This window comes from Lissotriton vulgaris, chromosome 1_1 (assembly GCF_964263255.1).
Source record: "Lissotriton vulgaris chromosome 1_1, aLisVul1.2, whole genome shotgun sequence".
Lineage (NCBI taxonomy): Eukaryota > Metazoa > Chordata > Amphibia > Caudata > Salamandridae > Lissotriton > Lissotriton vulgaris.
The window spans coordinates 249612276-249628296 of record NC_141685.1 but is presented as its reverse complement, the minus strand read 5'-3'; the positions used below and the strand labels follow the sequence as shown (position 1 = coordinate 249628296).

At 47.6% G+C, this 16021-nt stretch overlaps 4 non-coding genes across 4 annotated transcripts; 2 read left to right on the top strand and 2 right to left on the bottom strand.

Moving 5' to 3' along the window:
• Positions 1-5545: 5545 nt before the first annotated feature.
• TRNAD-GUC (transfer RNA aspartic acid (anticodon GUC)) lies at positions 5546-5617 on the bottom strand. The gene has a single exon. It is a non-coding gene; the product is annotated as a tRNA-Asp (tRNA).
• A 510-nt stretch (positions 5618-6127) lies between these two features.
• Positions 6128-6213, bottom strand: TRNAY-GUA (transfer RNA tyrosine (anticodon GUA)). Its single transcript is given in 2 exon segments — positions 6128-6163; positions 6177-6213. It is a non-coding gene; the product is annotated as a tRNA-Tyr (tRNA).
• A 2138-nt stretch (positions 6214-8351) lies between these two features.
• Positions 8352-8423, top strand: TRNAE-UUC (transfer RNA glutamic acid (anticodon UUC)). Its single transcript has one exon. It is a non-coding gene; the product is annotated as a tRNA-Glu (tRNA).
• A 715-nt stretch (positions 8424-9138) lies between these two features.
• Positions 9139-9210, top strand: TRNAQ-CUG (transfer RNA glutamine (anticodon CUG)). Its single transcript has one exon. It is a non-coding gene; the product is annotated as a tRNA-Gln (tRNA).
• The last annotated feature ends 6811 nt before the right edge of the window (positions 9211-16021 follow it).

Genomic DNA, 16021 nt, shown 5'->3' with positions numbered 1-16021 from the left:
ATGGGCCTCACCATTCCTTGAGGGGCATTTTTGTTACGTAGAGGGCCCAGGGACAGTTCCAGGCCATAGGTGTTTACCAAGGTCCCGTGGACCGGTTGTTTTAGGAGCCAGTGTGCTCCCTGGGGGCAAAGTTATTTCTAGAGCCAGAGAGCTCCAACGATGGGCATGTTTATTTATAGAGCCTAGGTGGCTCCCACAGGGAGCCTGCGTCTGTTTGTTCTGAGAGCCTAAAGGGATCCAAAGTGCGCCAAATGCATTTCTAGAGGTTAGAGGGCGCCCTGGTTTTGGCGCTGTCTTTGTTCTAAGGGCCAGTGAGGGCCCCTATCGCAGTTTGGGTTGATTCACAGCTGCCCAGCAAGTAGTGTGCAGCTGCACCGTTTAGGCGCAATTTGAGAGAAAGTCCTTGTGAGGGACAGAGATGGCACAGAGGTGCCAGGCCTTCTACACCTGCGCAGCACTTAGTGCCAACTGCAATGTTTAGGCCCTGTTCTTGTTCTCAGCGGCCCAGCAATTAGTGGGCAGCTGCAACATTTAGGTTTGCGCCGGTGGCGCACCCCTGACTGGTGCTGCATTGGCAGCGCGCCCTGACATTCTGGACACAGGGCATTTAAGCCCCTTCTTGAGATGGCCAGTTAGCCAGGGGGGTGGGTATGTGGGTAGGGCGCAAGGCCCTAATGTGATTATTGCGTAATGTGATTTCACTATGTTTATAATGGTAATTGCCTAATGTGATTTTTGCGCAATGTGATGTTACTATGATTATGAGGGTATTTTACCTATGTAGGTTTATGTTAGTGAGAGTTTACTTCACTGTGAGTTACGCCCACTAAATGTGATTTATTCTTAGGAGGCAGAGTCTAATGTGTTTAGACTAGTGAGAGATGGCCTACTGTATTTATAATGGTTAGGCCTAAAGGTGATTGTGGCTTAATGTGCTTTGCCTTTATGCTTGTGTTATACTTCTAAAGGTGCTCATGCTTAGAAGTTTGCTTTGCCTAGTATGTTATACTAGAGAGGTTATGTGTCCTGCGTGATCTAGGCCTATGGTTATTAGTATTGAGTAGTGTGTACCTACCTGTTACCAGTGGTTACTGGTTGTGATCTATAATTGTTATGTGGTGTTTCAGTCATTCTAAGTGCTAGTGCTACTGTACTGTGCTGATACTGACAGTGGCCCACGTGGCCCTGTCCTGGTGTAAATAATCCCTTGTGAATATTGCCCATGCCAGTTGGCACAATGTATATTGTGTGATTACTATCTGATGTGTTTTGACAGTACAAAGTTATTTTTATATAAACTTGTGTGGAGTTCCTTTTGTGGTGTGCCTAGGATGTTGTTGCTGTTGTGTGCGTGCGCAAATACTTTACACATTGCCTCCGGGATAAGCCTGTCTGCTCGTGCCAAGCTACCAAGGGGGTGAGCAGGGGTTATCTTGGCGTGTGACTCCCTTGCCCTGACTAGAATGGTGGTTTCTGCCTGGCTTTGGCGTAAGCCTTAGCCAACCAGAAATCCCAGTTCTAACACATTCCTACTAAGGATAGACACCTTTCCCCTTCAGCAAGTGTCCGCTGTCCTGGACACGGCCAGACAGGCCTTTTATTTCACTGGGCATTTCCCCAGTAGGCTGCAGAATGCAACACACATGGAAAGAGTTGCGTGGGAAAACCCACCATCAACACCCATGGAAGGATTTCTACCGCAGAGTACGGCAACACAGTCACTTGCGCAGCTTTGTCTTACTCCATATCTATGAGGCCATGCAACGGCCCACAAAGTAACTTTGTGTTGCCTCATAGATATGATTGAGGCGCCTGAGTCACTGGAGCGTCAAAAAAAGTGACGACTCGGCAGTGCCGGCATCTTATAAATAAGCAATTCAACAAAGAAATTGTACAACGAGCCATAAATACCGTACCTTCCTCTGCACCGCTGGAATGTTTCTTTTTGTGACATTCCATGGCACAGGAGCCTGATCCACATTTACGAAGCAGCAATAAGCCACTTTTTAGGGCTCACCTGCTGATGCGCTTGCGCATAGCTGGCGAAGCTCTATAGTGGCTTATCCAGAGTTTAACTAAGCACGATTCCACTGGCGATTCCATGCAAGCGCAAGCCCTAAAAAGCGCGTGCACAATCCCACCAGCCGCCTGCCTGCCTGCCTCCCATTACCACATCAAAGGCAGCCCAGCCTCCCTCCCACAAGCTTCTCAGCGTGTGCTCTGCTCTCTGCCTCAGGCATTTCTCCTCCCCTAATTTATTCACTTCACTTCCCGGTGCGACAGCTTGTTTAACATCGCAGCAGCCTCTGCACTAAAAATAGCTGCCATGCTATTCTTTTGTAACTTGTTAATTATTCTTGTTTATATTTCTGTATTACGATGCTTCAAACATAGAGTAAAAAAACTCCGCCACAACTCAGTCTGTCATACTACAAACTTTCACCTCTAACTCACCTGCCTATGTACAAGCGTAAAGAACTTGCATGCACGAGGTCGCAATGCGATGGTTTACACAGCATAAAATAATTAAATATTGTGTTTTCATTATCAACACTGTACACCAGTGCCCCCATTGCGAAGTATGCTCACATTTCGTTAACATGTGTTTACAGTGAATTGTGAAACTCATTGGAAACTATGGCACACATCTCCCGCGCTAATCTGGCATCACATACCAGAGAAGGCCTTGCAGTGATCTGTGCGAACTCCATGAGTAGAACATGCTTCATTTAATTACACTGCGGTTTCGGCCGAATATGTGATGCAATGTGAGGCCCGGCACTAGCAGAAACGGCATGCTGGTCACCCATGCCACAGTCCTTCCTGGCTTCTGTCGTATGTGTGTGAAACCTTTGTGTGTGTGCGTGTGCATGTTTTCTGCATATGTTTGAGCTTCTGGTGTGTGTTTGCGTGCATTTTACCTTATGTGTTTACGCACCCGCCTGTGTGTATGTGTGTGCGTGTGTCTGTGCATATGTTTGTATGCATTTGCTTGTAGCTGCTGGCAGTAAAAGCTTGCGGGCAGGCAGCAGCAGTGACAGACATGATGAAGAGCAGAGCTCGTTGACAAGCCTGCGGTCCGCCAAGCCCTTTCTGGCTGCTTCAAACACGGTTTTGTAAATGCTATCTTTCGCACCTTCTGGCAGCCTGTTCCTGCATACATCTGATAGCTCTTGCTTGTTTTTTTTTTTTTAACGGGATTTCTTGCCAATCAGTCTGCCGATGCGATGCCCCGACTCATTCTGCTGCCCTCTGGAGGTGTTCAGTTTTTTTAAAACATGTTGTGAGAGATACTATTCTTTGCTACTTTGTAGTTAATGCAGCAGGTCATCAGAATTCTTTAGTCTTGTTTACATCAGCTGCTTCTAACAATTCTGTCAATAAACACCTCTCACTGCCATAGAAGGCGAGGGACTCTGGCAGCTGCTGTCTCGTCTAGGAGGTGCACATACACACTTTCATTTTATGCTATTACGTGCATTAGGGCATAGTTATTATGTCTTGGATCAGGTTTCATTTCATCTGTTGACATGGTGGCCAAGCTTTTGTTCCACGGTTGTATTGCAACTTTTTGTGCTCGGTCCACTCTCCCAGCTCTGGGTCCAATTACCTTCTGAACCTTCCTGCCTTCTGTCGTGTGTGTGTGAAACGTTTGTGTGCGTGTGCATGTTTTCTGCATATGTTTGAGCTTCTGGTGTGTGTTTGCGTGCATGTTACCTTATGTGTTTACGCACCCACGTGTGATTTCAGCATGTATGATTTTGTAAACATTATAGGTTTGGTGAGTTTATTTTAGTAACTTTATTTTATGCAGTGGCCTTGTGCAAGTAAATACTTTTTTCTTAAGTGTCTGCGATGCGGAAAAAGTTTTTTTTTATTTGGCAGGATGTTTTTTTTGGCAGAATGCAACCACAGCATGACTCAGCGTAACCACAGCATCACACAGCACAACCACAGCAACACTCAGCGCAACCACAGCATCACTCAGCGCAACCACAGCATCACTTGTTCAAATATGTTCTGTCAATGTTTCAAGCTTTATTACAAATGACACAAAAAAATGTTAAATAATGCTATAGGTGTCACATTTGCAAATTCTATAAATATTGCCATTTACAATAACAAAATTAATACTTAAAACATTATTAGATTTACAAGACCAATAGCTCCAACTCTTCTAATGCGAGCCCTATTGCATTACCAATGCTTGTTTAGTCTTAATGCTGCTTTCTAAATATCGTTCCCTTTAACGCATGGTGTTACTGGGGAGCGATCCCAACAACATTCATGGCTTTTTGACTCTGCCCCAGCCTTACAAGAAATTGTAACTCTGAGGCAGCACCAAAAACGTAACGAGGCACAACGAGGAAAAATATCTTTATTTCTCCTAATTTTTCCTTTTTTTGTGAGTAAGGATGGATGAGTGAGTGAAAAGGAGGGTAGATGGACAAAAGGATGGATAGATGAGTGAAGATGTGAAAACGCGGATGGATGAGAGAAAGGATGGATGGATGAGTGATAGGGTCAATGCATGGATTCATGAGTGGATGAGTAGATGGATGGGTGGATGGATGGAAGGAAGGATGGCTAAGTGAAAGAGTCAGTGGAGAGAGAAAGGGAGATGGATGGATGGCTGGAAAGGTGAATGGTTGGAAGGATGAATGACTGGGTGGATGGATGAGTAAGTAAAAGGATGGCTGGATGGGTGAAAGGGTAAATGGCTGGATGGATGAGTGAACGGATGAATAGGGTGAAATGGTGGATCGATGAGTGAAAGTGTGGATGGATGAATATAATGATGGATGGAAGGAAGGATACATGATGAATAGGTTTGCAAATGGAAGAATATGTTTGGATTTGGATGGACTTACTTATATAGTATTGCGCGACCTCCTCTGATGTGTTAAAACCTTACTTTTGTCCCAAAGTTTTGTCCTGAATTTTTACACTCACCGTCCTGAATTTGCGCCCATGCCAGTTGGTCACCCTACTGGACAGGGTTTTACTTTCAATGCAGGGACCTGTAGTCCTATCATGTCCCAATATAGAGGGTAAACACCGACCAGTGTTAGGTACTCATGCCGGACCCGGGGAATATAAGATCTCTGATGAGGGGGGGGGGCGTGCACATCTGGCCCAGTGGCACTTTTACTTTCACAATGTGTCTGTAAGTTCTAAACTGTAACCTTTAAATAGATAAAAGTGACACCTTCGTATAAAACAATTCCCCATTCAGATCCCGCCCCCAACATTCCATTTATTTAGTATGAAGAATACTCGGTAAAATGCATTTCCCATGTAGTTCTTTGATTGTAATAATATATATAACTATATAAATAATAAGCCTCAGTTACTTTTGACTTTTTAAATTACTTAAAAGGAAAAGGCACAACTGCTGGTAAAAGAGTTACACATGTTTTAACTTGTAAAGGTGTGGCCATGAATAAAAAGAATCATCAAATTGTAATATCAGTATAACATTATAAATTGCATTTAAAATATGTTTTCTATCGAAAGGTTTGTTTATAAAAAAAAAAAAAAACATCTCCCCGTCGGGGAATTGAACCCCGGTCTCCCGCGTGACAGGCGGGGATACTGACCACTATACTAACGAGGAACCGATGAATCCCGACCTGCTGGGCCGCTCCTCAAGCCGCCTCTCCCCGATATGCTACCGGTTCGTGCCATTTATCAACTCCTTGACACCAACACAGGGGGCCACGGGCTCAACAAACACACACACACACTCTCTCCCCCCATACACACACAAACACACTCCTCCCTCACACCTCACAGCAACCCTCTCGCCTCCTAGCAGACGCTCTCAGCAGCATCCCCTGATGCCAGAGTCACCACAACCAGCTCCCAGGGCTGCTTCAGAGGGGGGGCCCCGGACTGGCTCTTCAGCCCAGGGGCCCCTGGCTCTGTCTGATGAGGGGGCATTGCAGCGGGGGCTGCACACAGGGAGGGGGGCGGGAGACACCACCCCCCTCACCCCCGCCGGAGGAGAGAGCTGGGCTGTAAAGGTGAAAAGGGGAGGCAGGAAAAGCCCCGGCGTGTGAGGGTCCGAGAAAGAGGCGCTTTCCATTGCGAAGCAGAGGGAAAAAAAGTGAAGAGTTTGCAAAAATCCTTCGAGCCGGATTTGAACCAGCGACCTAAGGATGACAGTCACTCCACTACAGTCCTCCGCTCTACCAGCTGAGCTATCAAAGGCCCGGCTGGACACCGAATGACAAGGCGCTATATTGCATGAAAAGTGATCGAGTACTGTACCCAACTAGGAACTATTCTGGGTGTAAAAATGTGATAACCTGCAAACCCGACAGATATTTAACTAACAGGGAAACGTCTGAGTCTTGACTAATTTTCTAGATATATTTACATTTAATTTTTTGGGATCCAAAAGTTAATAAAGGAGTTATGATATATATATATATATATATATATATATATATATATATATATATATATATATATATATATATATATATATATATATATATATATATATATATATATATATATATATATACCCCTCAAACACCGTATATTTCCTGGTATTGGATTAGAGTTATATATGTTTATTTATTTATTTAGGGTGTTTCGTGTTTACTTTTGGGGTACATTATTGCTGTACATCCTGGGTAACATGTGTTATGGTGTTTTAAGAGTAATTTTTTGGGGTTCGGATGTTCTTTGCAGCATTAAATACTTAAATGTGCTTTTGAGGTTCCTGCATTTTAATTATAAAAATGGTAATCACCATGGGATCCAAAGGATAATGGGGTTATGTTATCTAGTTATATAAATCCCAAACTTCATCAGGTGTTACATTTTTTGTTTCTGGGCTGTAATGTTAGTAAATGTAATTCAGTCACTGGAGGTCACCAACGTCAGCGAGTCCCTGTCTGTGAAACACCCTCAGACCCCAGGGGGCCCCAGGGGCTGGTTTTACTTAAAGTTCAGGGGCTGGTCCTTGTAATAGGATCTGTTTAAGCACCAGAAGGTGACAAAAGGGGTGTCCCCTCTGACCTATCAGAGCTCCTATATGCTGTGGGTGTAACAAAGGTGATAATAGGAGGAGACTGGGTTGAAATGCTGAGCCATTGTCAGCCCTTTGCCCATCGGCAGCACCGTCTCCACGTCAGTGTCACCTCCTCTTTGAAAGAGGCCTGCAGGAATCCAGTCTGAGGGGTCAGAGGGCAATCAGAGGTTACTGGGCCATAGTTGTATCACGGAGGGGTGTTTACTTCCGGTGCCCCGGGGGGGCTCTGTACTCTGGGCCCCCAAACTAGGGACCAGGCCCCCCTTTTAACACCGACTGAGAATAACAAGACAGAGCAGCCGAAAGCTTACTGGGGGGCCCGCATGTGTGAAAGGAACAAATGGGGGAAAGAAACTGCACCCTGACCCAATTAGTGCACACTTTTACATCCGGTGTACACATAGATGTATATTTTGATTTATAACTTGTTTACATTTGACATGAATAAACATGGAAACATCTGTACTTCTGAGTGTTTTATTTGCCTGCCCAGGCTGCAGTCGTATCCCAGCTATATTTAAAAGTTTCGCCATTCGGTTCTTTTAAATTGGCATGATGTGAAAAAGGAACAACACAACAGAGAATGATTACAAATGTGTGTTTATTGCTTTTAACCTCATATGTTTACTTTTGTAAACACACACCGCAGAGGCTCCTCCCCCGCTCTCCCAGAATGCTGTGCGGGATTATTCGGGGTCTGACCCCTGTCAAGGCTGCTGATGTCCCATTGCTGCTTCAGGGCCCTGTGGGCTGTGAGTGCTGTGGCGGCGCTGCCCCCTGGCGGTCACCCTGAGCATCTGAAGATACCTGGGAAGAAGCCAGGGTGACCTGAGCTGGTCCTCCCTCCTCGGTGTGAACCAATCCAGTGTCAGGACTGGGGCCGGTGCTGATAAGAGGGGGTGCGACTGGAGCCCCCTGGAGGGAGCCTGGGGCCTGTGACAGGTGCAGGGGGTTTGGTTCAAGGAAGCAGCTGGACGGTAACTGGAGAGGGGTCTGTGGGGCCCTCAGCCTGGTGAGGAGATACAGGAGTGAAGGGGGGTCCTGGGGAGAGGGGCGTGGCTTTGTCAGGGTGGGTGGGGGGGGGGGGGAGTAAGAGGCAATGCGGGGTTCTGGGTCTGGAGAAGTTCCAGGGTTGTAAATAACGAGACATGAGCAGGTTGTTGCAGATGTTTGGAGGAGGGCGAGGGGGGGGGGGGCTGTGACCCCATTGATGGTCAGATCCTGCGAGTGTGATTTAGTGTACAGAAAGATATCTGATAGGCCAGACGTGTCTCAAAAACACTGTGTCAATAGTTCTCGTACAGCCTCCCATATGGTCTAGCGGTTAGGATTCCTGGTTTTCACCCAGGCGGCCCGGGTTCGACTCCCGGTATGGGAAGTACAGTTTTTGCTGTTGCAACATTAGAAAAGTATTTTCTTCCTTCCAAACAAAAATGGCTCTTGAAGTCCTAATAACTCTCACTTGCGTCTCCTCCCTTCTATCAGTCTAAAGCCCTTTGGGGTTTGCACCGACCCCTCGGCTCCTGTCCCCCCCCCCCCCAGCCCTTCCTGCGCAGCTGCTGTAGTATTAAAGAACTGGAGGGAAAAAGCCACAGATCGATACTATAAAGGGCTATTCGATGTTTGCCTTTTATCACACAACGAAGAGTACAGATTATATAAATTGCGCGTGGATTACAAGGCACCCGTTTCCTGTGCTCTCACCGTGTGAAATGCTCGTTTCTTTCCTGCTCCGCCCGTGCTATGGAAGAGGCGCTTTAGAGTCTGTGTTGTGACATTAATAACGCGCTGTGTTGATTTATAGGAGATGAGGATTCAGGAAGTTCCTGTTTTCTCTCCTCTGTGGGGGCAGCTCCTGTGTCGCCGCTTCTCGGCACTACACCAACTTTAAGAGTAAGTTAAAGCGCTGCCCCAAAGGACAGTTTGAAGCATCAATGTGTCATTTTCCATGTGTTGGTTAAATCAAAGTTTCGTGCACGGTGTTTTAAGGATTTAATTGTGAAATAGACTTCTTTGATTGGACTTTTAACATACATTGTTCACCAATAGAAAGTCAGCAATTGACTGAAAAATGACAATAGCTGTGTTCAGCTGGTTCCATGGTGTAATGGTTAGCACTCTGGACTCTGAATCCAGCGATCCGAGTTCAAATCTCGGTGGGACCTGAGGTACTTTTATTTTTCACTTCATTTGTTTTATGTCATTCTAGGTATTGAGCAGGGCGCCATTTGTATTTATTATTTGCTTCCAATTATTCTAGGTCTTAAGCAGTGGAGCACCTGCATCTCGAACATACCCCCTCCCTTCCTGTTTTCATTCTCCTGGTCTCTGCTGACATCCATACAGTTGGCCTCATTTATGAGAAATGACGCATCGCTGCGTGAAAGCAGCAATGCGTCACTTCTCAGTGCGCACTCCTTGCGACATTCCTGATGCGTCATATTTAATGTATGACGCATCATGTCGCAAGGAGTTACAGATACGTCAGTATTTCTGATGTATCTGTAATCACAAAAGTGATGCATTGCTGGAGTGTGTCACAAAAGTGACGCAACTCCAGCAATGCGTCCTTTCACATGGGGCAAGCCCCATGTGAAAGGGCCTGCGTCAGTCTTATTTTGACGCAACGGCTTCCTAAAAGTGACGCAGTGAAATCTCATAGATTTCACTGCGTCACTTCTACGACCCTTCCTTGCGTCAATACGCCCCCCTTGCATACATTATACCGGGCGCAGGTATAATGTGGCGCAGGGGTTTACAAAGTGACGCATCTACCTAGATGCGTCACTTTGTAAATATGGTGCAACAAGGCACATTTTTTACGCCACTGGTGTGTCCCAAAAAGTGATGCACCGGCGGCGTAAAAGTGACGCACAGCCTCATAAATGAGGCCCATTATCTTTAGGCGGTGCTGGGTGGCACGTGACGCTACACACAGGTGTTTTATCATTCCTGTGCATGTGTGGACACCTTTCTCCTGTAGCTGCACAACAGTCACACGCACAGTGTGGACCTGACTCCAGCGCCCTTCACACTGCATAACTTACAAGGAGACAGACAAGAAAGCAGTGTTTAAAAGAAAGGCCTAAATAAAGTGTTAACGGATACAAATAAAAATGCTTTTTGTTTTATTTCTGACCTTTATTGGTAACTTCCCGACATATGAAGGGGGATGACAACTCCACCAGAACTGTCGGGCAAAAAAGTTAAATATAATCTGTTCGTCGCGTAAAGCGCTCTAATGGCAGTGGGCCGAGTTTACGCTAACAGCAAAAAAACAGGCATTGACATAGCCAATAAGTCTCGCCTTTGGGACCTTATAAGTGCAACAGTTGATGTTGTTATACCAAGGATATTGAGCTGCATAACTAAATACTTATAAGGTCCCAAAAGCGAGACCTATTGGCTATGCCAATGCTTATTTAAGACTTGTGCCCTTAGAGTACCTGTAGATTGAAGTCGTGGTGAGGCACCGTGACTTGAGACCCATGCACCTGTTAAAGGCACTCAGCGCCTGCTCTCCCCATGACAGGACACGGGCCACTCAGCTCCATACACACAACAGGGGAGTGCGTGTCTCCACTCACCTCCACACACACAACAGGGGAGCAGGTGACTCCACTCACCTCCACACACACAACAGGGGAGCAGGTGTCTCCACTCACCTCCATGCACACAACAGGGGAGCAGGTGACTCCACTCACCTCCACACACACAACAGGGGAGCAGGTGTCTCCACTCACCTCCATACACACACCAGGGGAGCAGGTGTCTCCACTCACCTCCACACACACAACAGGGGAGCAGGTGTCTCCACTCACCTCCATGCACACAACAGGGGAGCAGGTGACTCCACTCACCTCCACACACACAACAGGGGAGCAGGTGACTCCACTCACCTCCATGCACGCAACAGGGGAGCGCGTGTCTCCACTCTCCTCCATGCACACAACACGGGAGCGCGTGTCTCCACTCACCTCCATGCACGCAACAGGGGAGCAGGTGTCTCCACTCACCTCCATACAGACAACAGGGGAGCAGGTGACTCCACTCACCTCCATGCACACAACAGGGGAGCAGGTATCTCCACTCACCTCCATACAGACAACAGGGGAGCAGGTGTCTCCACTCACCTCCATGCACACAACAGGGGAGCAGGTATCTCCACTCACCTCCATACAGACAACAGGGGAGCGCGTGTCTCCACTCTCCTCCATGCACACAACACGGGAGCGCGTGTCTCCACTCACCTCCATGCACGCAACAGGGGAGCAGGTGTCTCCACTCACCTCCATACAGACAACAGGGGAGCAGGTGACTCCACTCACCTCCATGCACACAACAGGGGAGCAGGTATCTCCACTCACCTCCATACAGACAACAGGGGAGCAGGTGTCTCCACTCACCTCCATACACACAACAGGGGCGCACGTGTCTCCACTCACCGCCATACACACAACAGGGGAGCAGGTGTCTCCACTCACCTCCATACACACACCAGGGTCGCGTGTGTCTCCACTCACCTCCATACACACAACAGGGGCACACGTGTCTACACTCACCTCCATACACACAACAGGGGAGCAGGTGTCTCCACTCACCTCCATACACACAACAGGGGAGCAGGTGTCTCCACTCACCTCCATACAGACAACAGGGGCGCACGTGTCTCCACTCACCTCCATACACACAACAGGGGAGGAGGTGTCTCGGAGGTTCGGAAGGAGACGTCTTGTCCCCCCATCATTTAACAGAGGGGGGCAGCAGCTGCAGTCCCTGGGGGCCAGGGGTCTGCAGGAACTGCCCTTACTGTGGGTTCCTACAATCCATCAGCTTCCAGGGCCCATAGTGGTCCAGCTCTATCCTCAGGCAGTGTCCAGTGTCCTCGCGGCGGCACCTTCTGATTATTTGGAAGATAACTCAGTTGGTGACAGCACAGGCCCCGCAACCTCCGGGTTTGACTCCATGAGAAGCCCATACCAGTCCCCATAAACTTTTTACCTCTTTACACAGTTCGTTTTACATGAACAAATGAACCATTTTCCAAACACCGACGGTTGGTTTTAGCAAATTTAACCTATAAAATTGCGTGAGAAGTTTCTTATTTTAATAATTGCAACTAAATGAGCACTTAATCCCATAACACTCTGAAAAACCAATAAATGCAATTAAATGAGTAAAAGTCACGTAGCTGGAGAATGCGGGCATCGATCCAGCTACCTCTCGCATGCTAAGCGAGCGCTCTACCATCTGAGCTAATTCCCCAACCGCAGCATCGACGGGCAGATTGAGTGATGACGCATTCTCCAGGCATGTTCCATCTCACATCACATGTCCCTTCCTAGAATGAGCCTCTAGAGTCTAGACAGAGGTTTGCTCTGTGATTCCCAGTTGCTCAAACTGTTGCCATTGAAGCGTCTGACACAGCTCGTGCATGTCGTGGGCTTGTGCATGTCGTGGGCTTGTGCATGTCGTGTGCTCGTGCATGTCTTGTGCTCGTGCATGTCGTGTGCTCGCGCATGTCGTGTGCTCGTGCATGTCGTGTGCTCGCGCATGTCGTGTGCTCGTGCATGTTGTGTGCTCGTGCGCATGTCGTATGCTCGTGCGCATGGCGTGTGCTCGTGCATGTCGTGTGCTCGCGCATGTCGTGTGCTCGTGCATGTCGTGTGCTCGCGCATGTCGTGTGCTCGTGCATGTTGTGTGCTCGTGCGCATGTCGTATGCTCGTGCGCATGGCGTGTGCTCGTGCATGGCGTGTGCTCGTGCATGTCGTGTGCTCGTGCGACTGTCGTGGGCTCGTGCATGTCGTGTGTTCGCACATGTCGTGTGCTCGTGCGCATGTCGTGTGCTCGCGCATGTCGGGTGCTCATGCATGGCGTGTGCTCGCTCATGTCGTGTGCTCGCGCATGTCGTGTGCTCGCGCATGTCGTGTGCTCGTGCATGGGTTCAATGTAGACACCAGCCCCATGCCCCAGTTACGTCATAGGAGCTTGGCATTAATCAAAGTGACTCTGTTGTGCCCACGAGTGGCAGAACGGGTGGTCTTCGCCACACATCACATTTACTTCCAGTTTACCTCACTTGTCTGCAGTGCACTTTAAACTCGCCTCTGCAGGGTGTTGCTTTTTAAGGGTTTTCTGTGCACAATACTGTAGGTCCGTGTTTTATTAATATTTCTGTAAATTGTCAGAACTGGCAAAATCTGAGATAATCTGATTTGAATCCTTGAACCCGCTGCTATAGAGGCGTCTGGCACATAAGGGTGGCGCATGAGGCTGGCGCATGAGGCCTCATTTATAAGAAATGACGCATCGCTGAGTAAAAGCAGCGATGCGTCACTTCTCAGTGCGCACTCCTTGCGTCATGATTGATGCGTCATATTTATAATATGACACATCATGTCGCAAGGAGTTACAGATACGTCAGTATTTCTGACGTATCTGTAGGTGCAGTATTGACACATTGCTGGAGTGTGTCACAAAAGTGACGCAACTCCAGCAATGTGTACTTTCACATGGGCAAGTCCCATGGGCCTCATTTATGAAAAGTGACGCATCGCTGCGTGAAAACAGCGATGCGTCACTTTTCACTGCGCACTCCTTGCGAAACCAATGATGCGTCATATTTAATGTATGACGCATCATGTCGCAAGGACTTACAGATACGTCAGTATTTCTGACGTATCTGTAAGCGCAAAAGTGACGCATTGCTGGAGTGTGTCACAAAAGTGACGCAACTCCAGCAATGCGTCCTTTCACATGGGGAAAGCCCCATGTGAAAGGGCTTGCTTCAGTCTTACGCCTGCTGTGAGGCAGGCGCAAGATTTTGACGCAACAGCGTCCTAAACGTGACGCCGTGAAATCTCATAGATTTCACTGCGTCACTATTTCGAGGCTTTTTGCGGGGTAACGCCCCCTCTGCATACAATATACCTGCCGCAGGTATAATGTGGCGCAGAGGTTTAAAAAGTGACACATCTACCTAGATGCATCACTTTTTAAATATGGCGCAACAAGGCGCACATTTTATGCCGCTGGTGCGTCACAAAAAGTGACGCACCAGTGGCGCAAAACTGACGCAAGGCCTCATAAATAAGGGCCCATGTTGTTAGTGCTTGCGTCAGTCTTACTCCTTCCATGAAGCAGGCATAAGATTTTGATGCATTAGCGGCCAAGTAATGGCGCAGTGAAATCTTATAGATTTCACTGTTTCACTTCCATGACCCTTTCTTGCGTCAAAACGCCCCCTTTGCATATATTATACCTGGCGCAGGTATAATGTGGCGCAGGGGTTCACAAAGTGACGCATCTACCTAGATGCGTCACTTTGTAATTATGGCGCTACCAGGCCCATATTCTATGCCACTGGTGCGTCACAAAAAGTGACTCACCTGCGTTGTAAAAGTGACGCACAGCCTCATAAATGAGGCCCATGTTGTTTCCTGTAGATAGGGTATGGGCGTTTGCAGGGGGGAGGGGCAAGAAGGGGCGCTTGCCAAGCCCCCCCCCCCCCACCCGGAGCATCCCTCCTTGCCCCCCCTGCGGAGGCCCATGAAAACCGTGACTTCAAGACGGGGTTCTCACTCTCTTTCCTCTCCTTTCTTTTATTTGCTTCCCTATGAAATGGATCCAAAAAAGAAAGACGCTTTTGCTGGAAATGTCGTATTTTACTGACATTTTAATTCAAAAGTGCAGCATTGGGAATAAAAGGCAAGAAATATGAAAAATAGATAAATAACTAAATAAAGTAAGACAGAGTGGTAGCCAACTGCCCAAACTGATTTTATTCACACAGAAACACATTAGCGCCACTTTTACAAAGTTTGCTAGTGAAGCGCTATTTTTGTTTTCTTGTCTTTGTTTCCCCTGGACTTGGAACTAGTGCATCAATCCTGGAGGTACTGCAATACGTGGATTGGAAAACAAAATGTGTGCTGCGGCTCCGCGTCCAGGGATGTGGTCTTTTTACCATACTGCTTACGTTTTGTGAGGATATAAGGGATGTATGTCGTTACAACGCATACTTTTACTCCGCATACCATTACAACACGGTATTTACAACGCATACCGCTACAACGCATAGCGCTTTGGGGTTCTGGATAGTGGTAAGTATAATTTACTATTCTAACTCCAGTCCCCGTGGACCCTAGGGAAGGTGTTGGATAGTAAATTAAACTTACCTCTTATCCTAGAGCGCCCCCCAGCGCAATGCGTTGTAACTGTATGCGTTGTAATGCCTGCGTTGTAGTGGTAGTGCGGAGTTAAAAATGCGTTGTAACAGGTGCATACCGGATATAAGTAATGGCCATTGAAATGGGTCCATTCAGGGCCCTGTAGTCGTATCCTTAACTTTTCAGGCAAAAGCACTCACTGATTTCTGAATAGTGAGTGTAAAAGCATTAAGGTAACCATGTTGTTCCTGCTTACATTTCGCATGGTTTGCTAAATGTTGCATTCCCTATAAGTGTTTGCTTTTTCCAGGATGTTGTTACTATTTTTTTGTAGGCCGCATATTGCTCTTGTCTAGTGCGTAATTTAAATTGAGCCGCATCCAGGTGTTTATAGCGGGCAACAATTGGGTTGTACTTGAAGACAGTGGGAGTTTTTCTCAGTGGGGCAGTACGGTGTTCAGTGGGCGAGAGGATGTGGCACTATGGTCAGAGCTGCTGAATTTGAGACTGGGAACCAGGTTCAGCCTTAACCGCATCGCTGCTGAGGTGATTTTTGCGCTACGCGGCTTTTTTCGAAAAGCCGCGTTACATGACGAGCTCAGCTCGTCATCCGCTCACGCCCCCTGTGGCTGATGACGAGCTGAGCTCGTCATCAGCATCGAAGGGGTTAATAACCAGTCCACCAGATCACTCTCCTGCGAGAGCACAATCACATGCTAGACCTTAGAAGGCTTCGCAACACCTTAGAAGTCCTGGTGTCTTCGCACCAGCAGGTGGACCCTAGCATGACAAGTGTAGGTTAACCTC